Raw genomic sequence first — 21955 nt, 5'->3', positions numbered from 1 at the left:
GTGTTGCAACCACACAAAAAATAGGGCTCTGACCTTTCCAATTGCCCAGAGTGATGACTGGGTTTTCACATTCAAGGGATTTCAGGAGGTTAAAAGGATCTTTGCTTTTCCTGCTTGTGGATCATAACCTGGTCACGTAGGGCAGGCATCTGGGCCTGTCCATTCACGATTCTGGTAATACCAACCAAAGCCATCCAGCAAACCTGAGACGTAACTGAGAAGACTGTTCTGCCAGAGGGCTTTGGAGGAGCAGCCTTGTGTCCTTCAGCAGAAAGGTGAGTTGGAAAAGCTGGAAAACAATATCAGAGTCATCAGAGATGCTCCCTTGAGGTGGGTGTCCGTTGGCATGTGAGCAGTGAGCCCAGGACCACTTGAGAGGAGAAAGGCAGAGCTCTCAATCCTTGGCATGGCCTTCTCCACCCATCCTGACACCCAAGGGGCAGAGAGAGAGGTGAAGGGAACTGAGAAGCAGAAGCAGCCAGCCAGCTCTGCAGAGCTCAGTTCACAGCCAGAGCCAACCTGGCTCTGTTGCCTGGGTGGGTCCCAAATCCTTGGGCTCAGCCCTTTAAACCCATGAGCTCCGGAGGTTTACAGATGGGCGGGATCACTCTTCTTCCAGGCCTCCCCATCTCTCTTTGCACTGCGAGACCGGGCTAATTTTGTTTAGTGGCTTTAAGAAGAGTTGGAAAGATGTTCTGCACCATTTTTCAAACTGAAAATTCGACTACAAGGAATTTCTAGAGACCAAACCCCTGCAGAGCCTTAACCACAAGTGATTGTCAGCTGCGGGCTCTGGCTCCTCTGGCTGCGAATGGTACCCAAGCGCCTGATTGTCCCTGTGAATGGCAGCAAAGTGAAAACCAGGGCATAGAACAAATAGGTCTGCCCTGGCCACTGCTCCCCTTTGGAATTCTCAGTTCTCTTGTGTCACCTTCAATATATCCATGGAATGTCTAAGTTGTTTCCTTTGGAAAACAAATGTAGAAAGAAATGGAATCAAATATTTAGGGGGCAGGAGAGTGGATACTGATAGTCACTGGAGCCAGTCACAAACACTGTGGATTTCCTTCTGGGCACATAGGGAGGTAAGACCTGAGTGCCCTTTTTGCATTAGAGAAGACCACGTGGTTTGCTTTACTGATTGAAATGTGAACAGAATATCACATGTCACTCCTGGTTGGCAGATTTAAGGATTAACACATGACTAACTGTGCCTCTTCCCTATCTCTGCAGAAACATCTGTTGAGATGAAACCTCTGTCCTTCTAGGAGATGAAACCGCTGTCCGCTTAGGTCTTTACATACCTCCGATGGGCAGAAACCCCCACCTCATGCTGATCTGTGGTGGACATACATTGCGAGCAAGAAACAGCCTTTGTTATTTGAAGCCCTGAAATCTTGAGGTGGTCTTCACAGCATGGCCTCACTTGTCTTCCCTGAAACAACAACAAAATACCAAGTACAATACTGTGGGCCCTTCTCATCATGTCTTACCTCCTGGGGAAAAAGTGAGGAACCAACACCGTCCGAGTACAGCCATGGACCTGCCTCCATTCAAACCCAGTCTTATTCTACACTATGGGCGTAAACGTTTGTGGCCCAGAATGATGTGAATTGAATACTAACTTCCCCAGTTCTGAACACTTTTTGTTACTCTCTGTGAGTTTTCTGTTAGCTACTCGAATGACAGTCCTCAACTAGAGATTTCTGGGGAGATTTTCCTTTCCTCCCATAAGCTTAGAAAAGATTTATCCACCACCTCCATCCCTGATACTGGTGTCTCCACTTCCAGGGCACTTTGGTATCCATCATCTGGCTCTCTGTTTTCTGAAAGCATTGCTTTCCCTGGCCAGGAGCCTCTGAGTTTTTTCTCATTGTTTGCATGCCTTGCGGCATAGTTAATGCTAATGGTCTTTCAAAGGTAACCTCCAGTGAGATGTCTAGCCCAGTATGTACTTTCTTTTAGCATTTGGACATTGTCATTAGGCAGCCCATGGCCCTCCCACTGCCCTGCCTTCCAACACCTTTTCCCTGTGCCTCTCATTGTGGCATCAGATAGAGAGGCCTAGAAGAACTCAGATGACTAGCTTCAAGATTTAATTCTATTCAGCAAAGGCACAGGCTTCACCATCAATACATAAAGCTCAGTTGTATTTCTAGAAACTTACAGTGGACAATCCAAAAACCAAATTTAAAAAATAATGCATTTATACTACTATCAAAGTGAATAAAATATTTTGGAATAAATTTCACAAAAGAAGTGCAAAACTTATAAAGTAAAACGAGAATTTAGAATGCTAATGCTACACACAGTCTTAACTCACTTCTTGCCCCTGAATGCCTTCTTAAAATAAGAAACCTCATTTTTTAAATGAAGGAATTCGGATATCTTAATTAATCATGCTTGTCCTGTCAATAAACTGGAAGTTGATAGACAAATACTGTCAAAACTGCTTCTATATTGTTGGTGACAGAGGATGGAGCAGGAGGTAATTCACTCAGGAAGTTCTTAGCTTTTGCAATTAATAAAAATTACTACGTTACTTGGGGATGACATAAAGTTATACCAAAACCATTGTCATCAGTTTTAATGACTACTCTTGGCTTAATCCTTACTTGCAAATCACTCTGATGCTGGTCAGACCCCACTCAGATCCCTTACTGGCCAGTGTGCACAGCCCTCAGCTGCCAAGGAAATCAGCTGTCTCAACTTCTAGCTACCCCCATTTTGGAAAATTGTCATTGGATCATGGAAGCATCTTTCCCAGAAGATTACAGTCCATCCACCCATCTCCAATAACCAGTGACTGGCTCAGGGTACAAACCCAGCTCCTCGCAAGGTGAGACTGCGGTGCAGTTTGTTCCAAAGCTCCCCCAGGGATCAGGGTAAAGCCAGACTGCAACTCAGACCTGCTCTTGCTCAGCTCCTTCCTGTCCCTCTTCCTTCCCTCGCTGCCCTTCTTCGGAGAACCCTGCCCCAACATCACTTGAAGATGGATCCCCATTTGACAAAAGCATAAAGGACCTGGGGAAATTGGACCTCTCCTTCATCTGGCCTGAGCTGGTGTGATTTTCCAGGCCCTCCAGCTACCTGTCAGCCCATCTCCTCTGGAGGCCATGTATACTCATATAAGCCACTCAGATTTTATGTCTACTTACCTTGAGATCACAGGGAAATGCCGGCATAAATCACCCAAAGTGGGTTATTGGCAAGCTCAATCTATCAGTCAATAAATATTCTAAGTGCCAGTGCACCGGGTACAGGGAAATACCAGGCTGGGTTGTGGCACTTGATTAGGCATCCTATTTACATGTGAGGGCATGCCTGAACACCTGCGGCTAAGTACATGTCAATCCACCACACACATATGCACACAGACACACACAGACACCCTCATATACAGGTACATGCACATGCATGCACACGAGCACACCCCTGAAGCCAGGGAAAGGGGCATTACTCAACTTTCCCGCTTGTCGAGAGCCACCTTGCTTCTGTTCTGTGGCTGGGCAAGGGGCTGTGGAGGGAATTCACCACTGACTTTTGACATAGTCTTCCCAAGGGGGCCCACAGGAGCAGCTCTGGGGAAAGCTTTCATTGTGCTCTGAGCCTCGCTACGGCTCCCCTACGTGGCACCATGAAGGGTGAGGTGCTCAGATGGACGGTCAAAGTGGACCACCACCCCAGCACCGTGATGGCCTTGGCCCGTGACCACAGGACCTCTACTCCATCATGTACTTTCTTTTAGCATTTGGACATTGTCATTAGGCAGCCCATGGGTGTGGAGGCTGAGTGCTGCCCGATCGGACCTCAGCCCACTCCTCTAGGTACATTCCAGGAGCCCACAGGATTTCCCACCTCTGTGGGGTTCAGAGTGTGGAGCAGGATTCTGGGGCTTGCTCTATTTGCCTCTGTGTGACTAAAAGCCTTTGCAATGCTTGCTAGTGTGGAACAGAAGAGAAAAGGATCTCAATAAACATGGAGGCAAGAAGGGATGGTGTTTTTACCTATGGTTTTTACATAAACAATGGCTCTCGACAAGCGGAAAAGTTGGGTAATGCCCCTTTCCCTGGCTTCAGGGATGTGCTTGTGTGCATGCATGTGCATGTACCTGTATATGAGGGTGTCTGTGTGTGTCTGTGTGCATATGTGTATGGTGGATTGACATGTACTTAGCCACAGATGTTCAGGTGCTCAGGCTCAAAATCAATGTTCGTCTGTTTATACACATGTGGATATAGATATCAACACATATACAAAGGAAGTATTATATGTATCTGTCTGTCTGTCTACCTGTCTATCACCTATTAGGGGATTTTAATAGTTAAGAGAGAACACATGTTTTCAGATAGACTCCTATTCAAATCCAAACTCCAGCACTTACTAGTGTTGGAGTGTTTCCTGGTGGTGGTGGACAAATTGTTTGACCTCCCCATCCTTAGTTTCCCCATGTGTAAAACTGGCCCTTGGTTTATGGGGTTATTGAAACCATTAGAGGAAGCACGTGTATTTGTCTTCTTTCCACGGTGCCTGGTGCATGGTGTGTCCTTTAGAGTGGAAGTTATTCCCAAGGTTACTCCTTTCCTCCATGCACACAGACACACCCGTTACATGTGAATGCAGGTTATTTTGATGCTGTCAGATGCCCATGGATGCCTAGTTACCTTTATAGGTGCCTAGTTACCTTTATACACATCGGCTCTCAGGTGTTCGCACTCCTAGTGGCCAGCACTTGTGCATCCTGGTCAGAGGCCATCCTCAGGCTGCTGGAGAGCAGCTCCGGGGTGCGACTTGTGAGCTCCCTGCTGGTGGAGCTGCTGCTTCCCCGCGGGGACTTGTCCCTGCTTATCCTCCTTCCCTCTGCGGTCCCACTCGCTCTTGTCCTGCTGACTTTTCCTGGCAACGCCATCTAACCAAACACTTTTCCGCAAATCCTCCTCAAGCTCTGCTTCTGGAGGACCTTCTAGGGCAGAAAGGGCAGAATATCTTTCTCAAAACGACCGTTGGCTCTGTGGCCAAAGTACTGGCCTGAACCAAAGGCACTTGTCATTTTTAGGTATTTCCCCAAAATGGCAGTGATTGGGAAATCCTTTCCTTTCTCTAGATGCACAACTTTCCCCAAGAGAATTAGGTTAATACTCAAAACAAAATTCCCTACTATTTTGAAAATAAGTGGTATCTAGGAGGAAAAGTAACTTTAAGCAAAATTATTCTACGTCCATATTCAGACCTGAAATCATTATCACTATTTATTTATTTATTTTTGTTGTTATTGTTGTTGTTGGGATGGAATCTTGCTCTGTTGCCCAGGCTGAAGTACTCGCTGCAACCTCCGCTTCCCGGGTTCAAGTGATTCCTCTGCCTCAGCCTTCTGAGTAGCTGGGACTACATGTCTACACCACCATGCCTGGTTAATTTTTGTATTTTTAGGAAAGAGGGGTTTTCATCATGTTGGCCAGGCTGGTTTTGAACTCCTGACCTCAAGTGATCTGCCTGCCTTAGCCTCCTAAAGTGCTGGGATTATAGGCATGAGTATCATTATTTTTCAAAACTAATAAAGATCCATGTTGCAGGCAATTCTGAGTAGAACATTGTAGCATAAGTGTGTGAACCTAGATATTTGCCCTTCGCCAGGACTCATTCAGGGTGGAAGGATGGCAGCACTGCTGGCTTACATTGCAGATGAGCTCATGCGACTCCCATTCCAACCCCTTTCTAGCACCTTCCAGTGCCTTGGAGGCTCGAAAGATGAACACCTCACTTCTCAGCATTCCCTGACACTAAGGCTCCCTGTGTGACCTGCTACAGCCTACAGCAACAGGAGGTGGAGGCCCTGTACACTGGGATGGAGTAGCTGTGCTGGAGCTTCAGCTGTCCAGGCCCTAATGTCATAGGTGCTGAGTGGCAGGAGATGGCATTTCGCTGAGGTTGTTCAGAGGTTTCCTTGCATCTCTGGCTGCTCTGTTCATGGCTGAGTTGCATCCACACCTAATTACATGACTTCCCAGAGGTCTGTGAGCATCCCAATACCTTTTACTGAATCCTTTTCCACTCAGATTTACTAGTGGGTACACTGCTGTCTGCAACTAAGAATCTGACTGAAAAGGTGTCTGGGGTTCATCCATGAGAGTCTAGGCAAATAAATGCAGGCACACTAGCTGAGCAACCGCAGCCTGCATCAACGTTACCCCAAAATAGATTCATGTGACTGTTTATGAGCACTTGACCTGTGCTTAGCACTTCCCATCTATTATCTTATTTGATCTTCACAACAGTTCTCCATGATAGGCAGACAAACTGAACCTGAAAGAGTCTCAGTGACTTACCCCCAGCTCAGCAGATGTGAAATGTGGCAGTGGGATTTGAAGGAAGTCTCTCAGATTTCAAAGTCCATGCTCTTTCCCATCCCACACTGCCTTGTTACAAGCACTATACCAGATACATACCTATATAAGAGCAAATATATAATAGCAAAGCAAAATAAGGTTTATTTAATACCCTCTTTTAAAGATGTGAAAACTTGGCCTTAGAAAGGTCAAGTGACTTTCCCAGGGCTCAATAAATGTCTGAGGCCTAAGAAACCAAGTGAGACCCTGAACCCAGGTCCTCTGACTCTCGCTCCAGGGCAGGTATTTCTACCTACACCACACTGCCCGGACAGAGGCTCCCTTGGTGGAGAGATTGTGCAAGTTTACAAACCAGGGAGCTGAGACAAACCTACACAATGCAGAGGCGGGACGATCCGTAGACTTCAAGATGGGACCTTGAGCAAAAAAAGAATCCAAGTCCCTCCTTACATGGGCACATATGACAGAGAGAAATTTCTGTAGTTTTTGTTAAAAAATCATCATCACCATGCCCAATGACTTCAATAAACTTCTTAAGTGTAAACAAGCAGAACATTTTTCTCAGCACTGTAGATTCTTTACCATTGACCCCGAGCTACAGTCTAAATTCTTTAAGGTTGACGATGAGGTCAGCTGCTACTTGGGAATGATTTCAGAATTCTAGTTAGTGTAGTAAGGATTTTGGGGTCAGAGCTGGTCCAGTTCCCATTGCCCTCCAGAACCCAGCACTGTTGCAGACTGTTTTTCTCACTCCATATGTCTTTTTCTTTGTGTTAAAATATTTGCCTTTGGTGTGTAGGATCAATGCAGTGCTGATACTCATTTGACCTCATGAGTCTGGATGTGGGGGAGAAGCTGCATGCTAGAGGACACATTTCAACATGCCCAGAGGTGTTTGGAGGGGTGCTCCTGGGCCTGAACTTTACCTTCGAATTAAGTGCAAGGGTTTGGGGGAGAGTGGGCTTCTCTGTCATAATGACAGTGGTGTTGCTCATATTAAGGAAGAAATGTTTTGTTTTGTTTTGTTTTTTGTAAGTCCTATTCAGAAAGTTCCATTTGAAGGTAGTAGTGCTATAGATCCCATAACATAACAATATTGTCTGAGGCCTTTTAGCAAACAAACCTCTCTTAAGCTAAGTCAGCCAAGGACTCCAGATGGCCAGGAGAGCCTGGCCTGGGAGACACAGGAGGTGGCTCTCAAAGCCTCCCAGGATCTGTTTCCCTCAACTCCCTGGCCCCACCCGTAGTGCTTCCCGGCAATCAGCATTGCAGTTGCTTGAACTCCTTCCCTTCCCTTAAACAGGCCAGCTATGTCTTGCCTCTGAGCCTTCTCACATGTTGCATCTTCTCTTGAAACCTAGTCCCTTTCCTTCTACTTCTCCTGTTAATCTGCGTTAGGTTGGGTTATGCCTGGGGACTCATCCATCCTGTTCTGGTCTTCTCAGTTGTAGCATTCGTGGTTAGTGGTCCACTCAGTTCCCCGGGCCTTCTGAGTGCCCTTCACAGCAGCCTGATGGCTAATAAATCTGAAGACTATCTGGCGGCCAGAGCCCATGTACTCCAAACTGAAAGTGCTAGAAAAGTAGTAACTGCCCCCCATACACACACACAGCAGATCTCCTCAATAGCTGGCAGGCATGGTGGACAAGTTTCCCAGTTCCGTTGTTGCTTGGTGGGATTACTGTCATGACTCATGGTGTCCGGGCCTCCAGGTGGCCTCCCTCAGTGGTCACTGCTGGATAGCACACCTGTGCCAGCTGCCTTCCCTTTCCTTTCACTTCCTCATTCACTTACCAGGGTTTCCTTAATCATCTTCTAAACAAACTTAATGCAACAAATTCTTGTTTCAGGGTCTGCTTCTGGGGGAAATCAGGCTAAGACACCCATTATAACAGCACAGATACCTGTCTAAACTGAGTGCACCTTGCTGCTAATTCTAAACTCAAGGTGGGCCTGAATGAGTTGCTTTTGTTCACAGTAGAGCCCCAGTGCCTGATTCATGATTAGTGTTCAATATATATTTTTTTCTAAATGAAAAAGATGCAGTACAGCCTGTGGAAGAGCTTAAACCTCTGGCAGGGAAGACGTCACAGGCAAATGAATAACTCGGAGAAAGAAGGGGAGCACTCAAAGCATGTCCAGAGGGAACACAGAAGGGGGGTGATTCATGGTGTGCGAGCCAGAGTCAGAGCAAGGGTTCTCCTTTATTTAAATGACTAAATAGGAAAGAAATTTGAGGAGAAAACAAAATAGAGACTAGGCATGGTGGGTGCACAGATCTGCGGCCCAGACCCCCCTTCAAGTTAGGACTCACTTCCAGCTGCAGAGTGTGGCCGTCGGATGCCGCTGGCTCCTCTAGGCCGGCATGAGCTGCTGAGAGCTGCCTGGCACAGTCAGGCCATTCCTGATGTGGTTTGTACACCATCCCTTGTGTGCTTTGCACACCATTCCCAGGGTGATTGAGCTAGGCAGAGGCAAAAGGGCAGACTTTTTTGACCTAATTCTGACCACCCCGATGGGGGACAGTGGCTCCAGAGCTCCCTATGGGGTGGCCAGGACTTTGCCAGCCCTACATTATGACCAAGTTCTTCCCTGGCCGAATTCTACTTCCTCCCTCTACCCTTCACATATATTGATCCCTAGTCAGAGCTGCCAGATTTAGCAAATAAAAATACAGAGTGCCCAGTTAAATTTAAATTTCAGATACACAATACATCATTTTTGGCATTAATTATATTCCAGCTGTTGTATGGGACATATATTTTAAAGAATTATTCTTTGTTGATATGAAATTCAATATAAATAGGTATGCTATATTTTCTCTGAACATGCTATCCCTAATAAATAGCTTTCACCCCAAACTCCATATCAGTATCTGCTTCTGGAGAGCCCTGGATGCAACCATAGGGCAGAAGAAACTGGGAGTAGCCTGGGTCCTATAGCGGTTCCCATGGCTGAGGTGAAGTGGAGAGGTGAGGGACAGAGTGACAGAAGGTAGCCCTGAAGAGGACGGGTCTTAAAGGCTTTCATCCTAACAAATATGAATCTTATCCTCCAGGATGGCGATGGGAACCAGTGGGAGGCCCTAAGCAGGGAAAGTAGTGAAGGCTCTAAGCAAATGGCTGGGTTTGCATTTCAGAAAGACCCCTGTTGTGAATGTGTGTGGGAGGGCCTAGAGGCAGAGAAGGCAGACCTAGGAGCTCTGCTTTATTTTCTGGGTCTGCAATGGCCTAAGTTAATAATGCCTAGTGGATGAGCTAAGGGAGGGGCGTGATAATGAAAAGGTGATAAGGGACTTGCGAGTTGTTTAGGAATTGGGCAAGAAGTCATTTGATGGCTGACAGGATGAGAGGAGCATAAGAAAAGAGAAACATAGGGTGATCCCCAGGTTTCTGGCTGAGACCGTTTTGTAATTGGGGTGCATTTGGTTTAGTTAAGTAATCAGTGTCTGCTTGTTCAGGAGTGTGGGCTCAGCTTACAAACCAGGCTTAATGGGTGGTGCAGTTCCAGTACAGCCAGAGTGAGAAGAGAAAGCAAAGGGAGGCCAGGGAGAGAAACACGAGAAAAGTAGTGGATTGCTGGGTGTATCAAGAACACCTCATTAGTCAGGCACGGTGGCTCACCCCTGTAATCCCAGCACTTTGGGAGGCTGAGGTGGGTGGATCACGAGGCCAGGAATTCAAGACCAGCCTGCCCAGTATGGTGAAACCCCGTCTCTACTAAAAATACAAAAAAAATTAGCCAAGTGTGGTAGTGCATCCCTGTAGTCCCAGCTACTCAGGAGGCTGAGACAGGAGAACTGCTTGAACCTGGGAGGTGGAGGTTGCAGCGAGCCAAGATTCAGCCACTGCACTCCAACCTTGGTGACAGAGTGAGACTCACCTCAAAAATAAAAATAAAAATAAAAATAACACCTCATTGCTCATCACAAAGAGCAACTTCTGGACAAGCTAGGTGGAAGCACCTTGTCTCAAGATGGACTTTGAGGGCAGGAAGTGGGAGAAGTTCATTTTGTGACTCATTCCTACTTCCTTTCTCTCACTGTTCAAGTTCCTTTCCATGGGTATTAACTGTCTCACTCCTCTAAGTTATGTTACCTGGTTCCTTCAGGAAGCCACTGGGAAGTCAAACCCTCTATCATATAGTACAGTCTGAGTCCCTGAGCTCCATCTGAGTCCAGTGATTGGAGTAGAACTGCAGGGTATCTGAGTGGATTGAGCTTGGGTGACAGGGGAACTGTAATTCTTCATGGTGCATGCAACAGAGTCTATACAAAAGCCCAGTCCAGGAGAGCCCAAGAGAGCTGTCAGCTTTAGGAGATGAGACAACAGCAGATGTAGTTGGCTAGGGTAAATGAGTGGTCTCTACTGAGCAAGTGGTCAAGGACTAGGATGGAAAGAGTAGCTAAGGCCCTTGAGTCCTAAAACTCACCTCCACACAGTCAGTTTGTTGAGCAGGATAATGAGGTCTGCTCTGACCAACCAGAGGGCTCTAGGACCTATCCCATAGGCCTAGAATATCCCATACTTCATGGGGAAGCTGTTTTGTGGGTTATCCATTAGGAATGCAGGTGTAGCAGTGATGATCTGGGCTATGGTCAAGAAGAGAAAAGCAATGAGATAAGAAGTACAGCATCCATAGAGCCTGGAAAGCACTAACATGCAAGATGCATGAGATTCAGTCAATAGAACCAAGAAGGAATGTTCAGCAGACACCTCAATCCCCCAAAAAGGAGATGGCACAAGGTGGTGAAACTCAGGTCTGGAGGGGCAGACGGGCAACCAGGTGAAGACTCAGGAAGGTCGAGGAGCCAGATGAGAAGGAGAAATTCTCATGGGGTTTGGCATGGAGATAGTCAGTGACCTACATCAGCATAATACATTCAAAGAATAGATTTGGTATTTCTATCTAAGACTTTCCGTCAATAACTGAAAACAAGCAAAATGAGCTACAATTGAAGCCACAGCTGCTGAAGTTCAAAGAATCTCTTCCCTCTCTCTCGTTTTATACTTTTTGCCAGTTAAGCAACAAAAGATCTTGAGACAGAAAAATCTCTCAGTCTTACAGCAAAGCAGAGAATGCAACAATGTTCTTTGGATTTAGTGTCTCTGACAGTGTTGGGGGATTTAAAGACAGCGTTCATTTTTCAGAAATGAAACCAAGAAAAATAAAGAGAGAGAAGTTCCTAGGGTCTTTGAATAGCCCTAGGAAATGTTATCTGAAACCACTCTGGTCTTTAGGGCTTTCTCTGTAAACAAGTTCATCTATTTCTGAAACTTTTTTATCATCCTCATAGGCATCAGAAAGACGAAGACTTGCCAGGATTGAGACAAAATCCTTTATTCTTTCACACATTTGTGCAAGCATTTCCAAAAATAGAAAAGGGTTTTCCCCTTGCTTCAAGAGGTGGAGGGCTGGAGGAGACAAGCGGAGTTGAGGGACGCTCAGAGAGAGACAGGCTATGATGCACCTGACCTCAGAAGGGGCACTCTCAGCAGCCTCCAGGCTGCATCACAGCTCCTGGTGCAGTCTTGGATTCCAGAATCAAATGACATTTCTCTGTATCATGTCTTTTTTTTGAGATGGAGTCTTGCTCTGTTCCCCGGGCTGGAGTGCAGTGGCACAATCTCAGTTCACTGCAAGCTCTACCTCCCAGGTTCACACCATTCTCCTGCCTCAGCCTCCCGAGTAGCTGGGACTACAGGTGCCCACCACCACACCTGGCTAACTTTTTGTATTTTTAGTAAAGACAGGGTTTCACCATGTTAGCCAGGATGGTCTCAATCTCCTGACCTCGTGATCCACCTGCCTCGGCCCTCCAAAGTGCTGGGATTACAGGGGTGAACCACTGTGCCCCACCTGGTATCATGTCTTCTATGTACATCCTACTCAAGATCCCAGGATGGTGTCCAATTCTTTATATTTTAACCTCTGAGTTTCATATTCAAAATCTTTATAGAAGCAATGACTTATGAATTACAAAATATAGTCAAATAAAATCTTTCACTTCAGCTGATTTCTAAGTGTATGGAGCAAGGGTCCAGATTGACCCAAACTCTGTTCACACTGGGATTCAGGGATTTATAAGCATCTCTGGTGCACTGGGACACTGCCAAGAGCTATTCATGTGAGACCCTAGTAAAGCCCTGGGCAGGACATCCTGGAAAGACAAATTTGCTTGAGGGTGATTCTAATTGCCCTTCTCTTGGCTCCTTTCCAGTCCGTCTCACATGACTTACTTCTGAGTCCTAGGAGGAGGTGGGGGATGCATAAATATCAAGGGAGCACTGGAGAGAGCAAAGCCTGGGCAGCACAGTCATTGGTGATGTCGGCAAAGAACCTGTGATTCAGCAAACTACCCTGGTGACACTGGGGCCTGGCCTTGCTAGCACCAGCAGCTCTGAAGGGCAACATCCAATGTGATAAGCATGGTTGCACTGGGAGGTATTCACAGCACAGGTGACACCACCACCCTTTGCTGGAGTTTGGGTAGATGTTACATGGCAGATGTTACTGGGTAGATGTTACACTTCAGGTGGGAACATAACAGGGAAAAATGGCAGACTCAAAGTGGGTTACTGAAGAGAGTTTAATATACATACTACTGAGAAATGTGAGAACAGAAGGTTGAAAAAGCACAAGACATTCTAAACCCAGACCAGTGTACCCTGGGTGCAATAATAGTGGAGATCCATCACTCTCTCCACTCTCCCCAGGCCTCAAGAAGCAGAGGAGTAGACCTGGCTGAGTGTATATATTGCATTCAGAATTAGTTGTCTAATTTGGAGTATCAAACAACTCTAAAGCTTAGCATATTAAAACAAAGACATTTATTATCTCACACAATTTCTGAGGGTCAGAAATTTGAGAGTTGTTTAGTAGGGTCGTGCTGGCACATGGTCTCTCAAGAAGATTTAGTGAAGATATTGGTTGGGGCTACTGTCATCTGAAGGCTTGACTGGGGCTGAAGGATCGGCTTCCAAGATGACACATTCCCGTGGCTGCTAGCTGGAGGAGTTAGTTCTTTGTTGTCTTTTGGACTGAGAGTTCATTTCTGTGCCATGGGGACCTCTCCACAGGGATGCTTGAGTGTCTTCACAATATGGCAGCTGGCATCCTCCAGCATGAATAATCCAAGAGAAAGTACAGCTCAGGAAACACAATGTCTTTTATGACCTAGCATTAGAAGTGACACATCTATGCATGCCTTAATTTATTTGTTAAAAAGGAGTCATTAAGTTTACCCCACACTTAAGAAAAGTGAAAATGTATTCTACCCTTTGAAGGAAAGAGTATTAAAGAATTCACAGATACACATTAAAATCATCACACTCCAAAGTCTTTGTCAACTATGTAGGTAGATTTAAAAATTGAAATTATTCACTAATACAGATTTTAAAATACCAAGACAAAGTCTGCAATCAGGACGAGACCCGAATCTTTCCTTGTATTGGAATTATGAAGGGTTCCAGTTGAGTGTTGTTGGCCTTCTTATTGTAACAACTTAATCCCAGTTAGCTTTTTCTAAGGATCATTGTACTGTGTGGATTCCAGAAAGGTTCCAGTTGATGTAGATGGTGGTCAGTTCTTGCTTCTAAATGAAAATAAGAATGAGAACACATTTATACCTGGTAAATAAGAATGGACAGGGGTGGAACTCACATTCAGATTCTCTAACTTCTAGTGGATGTGGTTTTCCTAATAGATTTGATAACTCAACCTCGACCTAAAGGGCCCACATATCACCTTACCTACTCATTAATAGATCTAATCTATTCATGTAGGAAAACCGCTCAGGGTCAAGGTTTCTGACTGGAAGTCAGAGAATTCACTGTGAGTCCCACCTCATCCCTGCCTGTGAATATACCAGGTTTAAATTATGTTCTCATCCTTATTTTCCTCTCTGGTCAAATGAAAATAATATATAGATTCACCTTCAGAATCACAGAACATGAAAACAAGGTGACATATTACCAGTACCACTATTATTGTTCCTGAAGTCTTCAAAGTTCAAGAAACTTCATGAAAAAAAGTGGCAATTATCATTAACTTCATCACCCAAAAGCCACTAGAGTTTTCCAAAATTTATTCTATCTGAAAAAAAAAAGAAGCTGATGAACAAGTATCAGATACCATTTTAGGGCTGTAGGCTAGTGTTAAGGCCAATGCATTGTAGATACTAGAGTCGTGTGGGGAAGGCTTGGGAAACATTTTCTTTTTATAACTCCCGATATTACTCAGTAAGATAAAATAATGACAAGTTCATTTACTAATCATTGCGTGATAAGCAGTATTGCACAATTTGTGAAAGGATAAAAACAATTACAAACAAGTCTAAGGAAGTAAGGCAGATTACAGGTACCTGCGGAAGGTTTCCTTTGACGCAGCTTCCATTACAGATGAGTGGGGATGTCATCCAAACCCAATCCGTTCCAATCAGCACTCCACCACTGGCATGACTTCAGGCTCTTTGGCACCTATGAGATATAAGTGGATCTTTCAGCATTCACTCCTATAAACACTTTCATAAAAGTTTTATTTGCATCTAATAAAGTGCAATGTAATATCCAGAATAAGTAACCCGTGGCATTTAGCCAGGGAATGAATTCCTGCCTCAAATAACGGAAAAGCACAGAGTAAGTTTTGCTTACGACATTCCTGTCTCTGTGCAGAATCTCACATGCCTTTCCAGGGAGGAGAAGGTGATGAACTTGCAGCTGGGAAGTTCTTGGAATGCCAAGCAGTGGCAGCTCTGATGCCCACGCTGAGAAACACTCATGCCATCTGAGAATTGTGAGCATCTCTCCAATCTGCTAGTTTAGCAATGTTGCAAAATCAGTTTCTGGAGAACGTAATAAATTACCTTTTGTTTTGTTTAAATATGCACAAAAGTCACTGTTAATATGTAAAACTAAGTTTTACATATTATGGACAAACAGGCATATTATCAAGATTTATTTGATCTTTAACGTGGAGGAATCACCTTAACTCTTAGTCACTTGCAAATGCTAGTCTAGACTTGCTGTTTGTGATATGGTCTTGCACCTCTTTTAACACCAAAATCTAAGTTACCACTTGAAATTGAATTTGTCAGTGAGTTTTATGAGTTATGGCACTGGAAATTTATTATTTTCGCTCATTTAAAATATACTTTCTTATTAACTATTGTCACCATGCTGTGCAATAGACTCCAAAATCATATTTTTCCTTCTAACAGAAAATTTGAACCCTTTAATCGATATCTCCTCATTCCTCCTCCCAGCCCCCAATCTCTGGTAGCTACCATTCTATTCTCTGTTGCTTTGAGTTCGACATTTTTAGATTCTGCATGTAAGTGGGATCATGTAGAATTTGTCTTTCTGTGCCTGGCTTATTTCACTTAGCACAATGTCCTCCAGGTTCATCTACATTGTCACAAATGACTGAATTTCCGTCTTTTTAAAGGCCAAATAATATTTCAAAAAAAAGTGATGGTACTACAATCTTCCTATTTTGGGGATGGTGTAATGTGCAAAGAGTCAAGGGTTGTAGACCCTCTCATTGTTCCTGCCACTCTCTGAGCAATTTGGGGCAAGTCATTCCACTGTGTCATTCATCTATTCAGTCAGAACCATTTATTGAGCACACACTGTGTGCCAGACAGGTTTCTCAGCATCAAAAATACAGCAGTGAAGAAGGCCAACAGTAATGGAAAAAGTGTGTGTGTGTGTGTGTGTGTGTGTGTGTGTGTGTGAGAGAGAGAGAGAGAGAGAGAGAGAGAGAGAGAGAGAGAGAGAGAGAGAAAGAGAGAGAGAGAGAATGAGGGGATGAAAAAGACTATCCAGAAACTTTAGATGGAGCAAATGGCCATGTTTGGGCAGCAACTCTGAACAGATTACATCTTGGGTGACTTTACACTTAATCTAAGATCTGAGCAACAAGAAGAAGCCTACTCTGCAAAGATCAAGGTCAATGGCATTCCTTGATGAGGAAATAACTAGTGCTAAGCCTGGAAACAAGCATGGGCTTGTGGTGGTGTAGGCAACTAAAGCTACATCTTGGAAACAAGATCGGAAGGGGGGACAAGGGTGAGACCAAGTAGGGTAAGTGAACCCAGATAAGTGCTTGGACTGTATTGTAAGCAATGAGACATGGTGGTTAGAAAGTCTGAAATAGGAAAGTAATGTGATCCATGCTTTTAAAAAATCTCCTTGTGTCTCTGTGGGATTAAAACATACAGAACAATGACTGAATCAGGATATGCCTTAGAAGACTACAGACTCTTCCAGTGTTCTAGAAGCTTGGACTAAGATAGTGAGAATTCACAGAAGTGAAGGATTCAGGATATTTATTTATGTAAGGAAACAAAGACTTGCTGGTGTGAGTGAAGAAGAGAATTCGGAGAGGTTGCATAGATTTTCGGCGGTAGCAAAAAATGAAACAATTTTGAATATTATTTGCAGAAATGAAATGATAAATATTCTAGGTAGATTGGGGGAATACACCTGGAGTTCTGTTTGGGCCATTACAGACATGTTCCCTATAGACATCCATGAAAAGTTGGGTTTATGGGTTTAGGTGAGAGGAGCAGGTGGAAATTTTGGAGTCTTTTCATGTAGAGGATTTGAAGTCTCAGGCCTAAATGTTGTCACTCAGAGAGAGTTTGCAGATAGAGAAGGAAAGGGTGCCCAGGTAAGAGCGCTTCAGCACTTGGAGGATGAGCAGAGGAGAGTCTAAGGAAAAAGTACTCAGGGAGGTAGGGGATCTACCAAGGGAAGAAAGTATTACATGAAGAGGGCAGTAGTTGCTGAGTGGTTGCTCAATTGTTGCTAAGATTATGTGGAACAATAGAAAGTGGCTGTTGAATTTAGAAACACAAAGATCTTGGTGTCCATGAAGAATCTTTTCTTTCTTTTTTTTTCTTTTTCTTTTTTTGGAGATGGAATCTCGCTCTGTCACCCAGGCTGTAGTGCAGTGGTGCGATCTTGGCTCACCACAACCTCTGCCTCCCGGGTTCAAGCAATTCTCCTGTCTCAGCCTCCCAAGTAGCTGGGATTACAGGCGCATGCCACTACGTTGTCCGACTATTTTTTTTTTTTTTTTTTTGTATTTTTTTAGTAGAGACAGGGTTTCACCATGTTGGCCAGGCTGGTCTGGAACTCCTGGCCTCAGGTGGTCCTTCTGCCTCAGTTTCCCAAAGTGCTGGAATTACTGGTGTGAGCCACTACACCCGACCTCCATGTAGAGAGTCTCAGTAGAGTGATGGAGTGAGCTGACAAGAGAATGAGAGGTGAGTATGAGCAGATGGAACCCTTGAGAAGCTATAACATAGAGAGTGAAGAACCAGCGCTGGCACAGGAGCAATATGAGACCAGGAAAAAAGCTTCTCTGCATGGAAGATACTAGAACATGTTTACCTGCCGATGGGGATGGTCTAGTAAAGAAAAGAGGACATTGTTTCAGGAGAAAGGGAATAACTACAGGAAGGAGATCCTAAGGCTATGAGAATAGATGTGGTTCAGGCCACTTCAGAAGGGGCTGGCTTCCAGGAGACTATCCCAAGAACGTAAGAAGAAAAAAAGTCCTGGCCCAGATGCCAGCAGACATATGGGTGGTACCTTGAGGCTATTACCAACTGAGGAGTTGCTTCCAGAGTCTCAGCACAATATGAGGCTGTTATTAGCCAGTAGTTGCCCTATACTTAAAATGAGAGGGCTGAGACATTATTTTTTTTAACAAACTTTATTTTTTAAAGAAGTTTAAGGTACACTGAAAAATTAATAGACAAGCACAGAGTTCCTATACACCCCTCACCCCCACATCTGTGCAACCTCTTCCACTATCAACATCCCCCACCAGAGTGGTACATTTGTTACAATCCAGGAACCTACACTGATACACCATTATCACCCAAAGTCCATAGTTTACATTAGGGTTCACTCTTGGTGCTGTACATTCAATAGATTTGTATTCAATAGACATATATCCAAAATTGTAGTATTCTACAGATTAGTTTTCACTGCCCTAAAAATTATCTGTGGCTCATCTATTCATCCCTCCCTCCTCCCAACCCCTGGCAACCACTGATCTTTTCATTATCCACATAGTTTTACCTTTTTCAGAACATCATGTAGTCGGAATCATCTAGTATGTAAACCTTTCAAATTGGCTTCTTTCACTTAGCTGTATATATTTAAGATTCCTTCATGTCTTTTCACAGCTCAATAGCTCATTTTTTTAAGTGCCAAATATTATTCCATTGTCTGAATGTTTCACAATTTATTTATCTATTCACTTGCTGAAGGACATCTTGGTTCCTTCAAAGTTTTGGCCATTATGAATAAAGCTGCCATAAACATCTGTGTGAAGGTTTTAGTGTGGACATAAGTTTTCAAGTTATTTCGGCAAATACCTAGGATTACGATTGCTGAATCCTATGTTAAGAGTATATTTAATTTTGTGAGTAATCACCAAACCATCTTCCAAAGTAGTTGTACCATTCTGCATTCTCAGCAGCAGTGAATGAGGGTTTCTGTTGCTCAACATCCTCGCCATATTTGGTGGTGTCAGTGTTCTGGATTTTTATTCTCATGAATAGTGATGTCTCATTATTATTTTTTTTATAATACCATAATAACATATGATGTGCAGTATCTTTTCATGTCCTTGTTTGTCATCTGTATATCTTTGGCAAAGTGTCTGTTTCAGTCTTTGGCTTATTTTTAAAATGAGTTGTTTGTTTCCCTACTGTTGAGTTTAAGGGTTCTTTGCATATTTTGGATAACAATCCTTTCCCACATGTGTCCTTTGCACATATTCTCTCTCAGCCTGCAGCTTGTCTCGTTTTCTTAACTGTGTCTTTTACCAAGCAGAAATTTTTAATTTTAATATAATCCAGCTTATTATTTTTACGGATTTTGCCTCTGGTGTTATATTGCCATACCCAAGTTAATGATTTTCTTCTGTTATTTTCTGGGAGGTTTATAGTTCTGCATTTTATATTTAGGTCTATGCTCTATTGGGTTAATTTTTGTGTAGGATGTAAGGTTTGATCTAGATTCATTTTTTTTACACAGAAATGTCCAGTTGCTCCAGTACCATTTATTGAAAGGACAACATTTCTCCATTGCATCACCTTTGCTCCTGTATCAAAGAGTAATTGACTATATTAATGTGGGTCTATACCTTAGCTCTCTGTTCTATTCCTTTGAACTATTTGTTTATTCTTTCATCAATACCTCACTATCTTGATTACTGTAGCTTTCAGTAAGCCTTGTAGTTTGTTAGTGTAAGTATTCTGACTTTCTTCTCTTTCAATATTGAGTTGGCTATTCTGGGTCTTTGCCTCTCCATACAAACATAGGATCAAGACCATCGGCAAAGCCTGAGTACTGTCCTCTCACTCTCCTCCTCGGACAGCATGAACTTCACCACTTGCTCCACCTTCTCCACCAACTACTAGTCCCTGGGCTCTATCCAGGCACCAAGCTACAGTGCCCTGCTGGTCAGCAGCAAGGCCAGCGTCTATGCAGGTGCTGGGAGCTCTGGTTCCCTGATCTCCATGTCCCACTCCACCAGCTTCCGGGGCGGCATGGTGTCTGGAGCCCTGGCTGCAGGGATGGCCGGGAGTCTGGCAGGAATAAAGGCATCCAGAACAAGAAGGAGACCAGGCAAAGTCTGAATGACCACCTGATGTTCTACCTGGACAGAGTGAGGAGCCCAGAGACAAAGAAGCAGAGGCTGGAGAGCAAAATCCGTCAGCAATTGGAGAAGAAGGGACCCCAGGTCAGAGCCTGGGGGCAGTACTTCAAGACCATCAAGGACCTGAAGGCTCAGATCTTCGCAAATGCTGTGGACAATGCCCGCATCGTTCTGCAGATCGACAATGCCCATCTTGCTGCTGATGACTTTAGAGTCAAGTATGAGACAGAGCTGGCCATGCTCCAACCCATAGAGAGCAACCTCCATGGGCTCTGCAGGGTCACTGATGACACCAATGTGACTCGGCTGCACCTGGAGACATACATCAAGGCTCTCAAGGAGGATCTGCTCTTCATGAAGAAGAACCACAAAGAGGAAATAAAAGGCCTACAAGCCCAGATTACAAGCTCTGGGTTGACCATGGAGGTAGATGCCCCCAAATCTCAGGACCTCACTGAGATCATGACAGACATCCAGGCCTAATATGACGAGCTGGCTCAGAAGAACCGAGAGGAGCTGGACAAGTACTGGTCTCAGCAGATTAAGGAGAGCACCACAGTGGTCACCACACAGTCTGCAGAGGTTGGAGCTCCTGAGATTATGCTCACAGAGCTGAGACATACAGACCAGTCCTTGGAGATCGACCTGGATTCCATGAGAAATCTGAAGACCAGCTTGTAGAACAGCCTGAGGGAGGTGGAGGCCTGCTACACCCTGCAGATGGAGCAGCTCAACAGGATCCTGCTGCATCTGCAGTCAGAGCTGGCACAGGCCCGGGCAGAGGGACAACACCAGGCCCAGGAGTACAAGGCCCTGCTGAACATCAAGGTCAAGCTGGAGGCTGAGATGTCCACCTACTGCCGCCTGCTGGAAGACGGCAATGACTTCAATACTGGTGATGCCCTGGACAGCAGCAATTCCATGTAAACCATCCAAAAGAACACTACTCACCAGACTGGATGGCAAAGTGGTGCCTGAGACCAACGACACCAAAGTTCTCAGACATTAAGCCAGCAGAAGCAGGAGACCCTTTGGGGAGCAGGAGGCCAATAAAAAGTTCAGGGGCCAAAAAAAAAAAAACTAACTTAGAATCAATCAGTTTATGTAACAAGAATAACTTGTTGGGATTTATGTTGGGATTGCATTGAATCTACCAGTCAAGTGGTCAAGAACGGACATTTTGACAATATTGAGTTGTCCTGTCTATAAACATTGAATGCCTTTTTATTTATCTAGTCTTTTGTTTCCTTTTAATCAAAGTTTTGTCATTTTCCTCGTATAAACCTTCTACATATTTTGTTAGATCTGTATCTAAATATTTCAAATTTGGGCTGCCAATATAAACGGTAATGTGTTTTCATTTTAAATTCCACTCATTCATTGGTTGCTGGCATATAGGAAAGTGATTGACTTGTGTATACTAACCTTGTATCCTGCATGCTTGCTATAAAATTATTATGAAGTTTCAGTTATTCTGTTGGTTCTTTCAGATTTTCTATACAGGCAATCACATCATCTGCAATCAAAGACAGGTTTATTTCTTCCATCCTAATCTACATACCTTTTATTTCCAAACTGCTATTTTGTAAGGTTTATTACACCACCAACATGTTATAAATATACCCTAATAAAGGATTATTTGTTATTTACAAATAAAACTAAAAAAGTGTGTAAAATACTGAAATTTTACATAAGTCAAAAATAATAGGTGAGGACAAATATTGTATGATTCCACATATATGAGATACTGAGGTAGTCAACTTCATAGAGACGCAAAATAGAATGGTGGATTCCAGGAACTAGAGGAAGGGAGAATGGGGAGTTGTTTAATGTGCACAGAGTACTCTGTACTCTGTCTTGGAAGATGAAAAAGTTCCAGAGATGGATCGTGGTGATGGTTTCACAACATTGTGAATGTATCTAATGTC

The 21955-nt window shown here is 44.1% G+C and overlaps 1 pseudogene; it reads left to right on the top strand.

Moving 5' to 3' along the window:
- The first annotated feature begins 19746 nt into the window (after positions 1-19746).
- On the top strand, positions 19747-21036 carry LOC119625683 (keratin, type I cytoskeletal 18 pseudogene; annotated as a pseudogene).
- The last annotated feature ends 919 nt before the right edge of the window (positions 21037-21955 follow it).

Source organism: Chlorocebus sabaeus, chromosome 2 (genome assembly GCF_047675955.1).
Source record: "Chlorocebus sabaeus isolate Y175 chromosome 2, mChlSab1.0.hap1, whole genome shotgun sequence".
Taxonomy (NCBI): Eukaryota; Metazoa; Chordata; class Mammalia; order Primates; family Cercopithecidae; genus Chlorocebus; species Chlorocebus sabaeus.
The sequence above is the reverse complement of the archived record's forward strand: the minus strand, read 5'-3'. Positions and strand labels throughout refer to the sequence as shown.